Source organism: Theobroma umbraticum, unplaced genomic scaffold (genome assembly GCF_002168275.2).
Source record: "Theobroma umbraticum cultivar Fairchild unplaced genomic scaffold, ASM216827v3 scaffold_20.0, whole genome shotgun sequence".
Classification (NCBI taxonomy): Eukaryota; Viridiplantae; Streptophyta; class Magnoliopsida; order Malvales; family Malvaceae; genus Theobroma; species Theobroma umbraticum.
The window spans coordinates 33,572-34,217 of record NW_018397266.1 but is presented as its reverse complement, the minus strand read 5'-3'; positions in this window follow the sequence as shown (position 1 = coordinate 34,217).

Sequence of the window (646 nt, the reverse complement as noted above, 5' to 3'; positions counted from 1 at the left end):
TCCTAAATATGTTCCTAGTCATTGTATTGTCAAGAGTAGGGGCATTGACAATGATCAAAGGATAGTACATACTAAGCCCTCTTACTTTAGAAGTAAGCAATTGATCTCATATGTTGAAGTATGTAAGATACTTGGGGATAGTAAGTGGTTGTTTGTTATGGAACAAGTTCACTGAACATGACCCGCTGTGAGAGTTCCATTTTGTATAACACTTAAGTGTCTATGGAAATACTCTTATGTGTCAATAGTGTAAGTAATCTTTAGACTTGTCATGCTTTGATTTCACCTCTACAGGTCTGGAGATAACTAGATGCTTAAATAGGGTGCTTTTAGGCATGGCATGAAGCATATGAAGATGAATAAGTAGTCGAGAGAGGATTCATCACTCTAAGTGATTTGAAAGGGACATATCTCATTTGTTCCTGGCTTATATTGATTGAAAGTCCTTAGCCAAGGCAATCTTGATAAGTTAATATAGAAGCTACAAGACTAATATGGATAAGCTAGAAAGTAGACACCGAGCCAAGCTTTCTATCTATCTGGGATATATGATGAAAGGATTGAATTACACTAAGATACTATACACTGAAAGGTTAGTCAAATCATATTGACTCCTCTAACATTTGGGTGGTCATGATGTATTGCT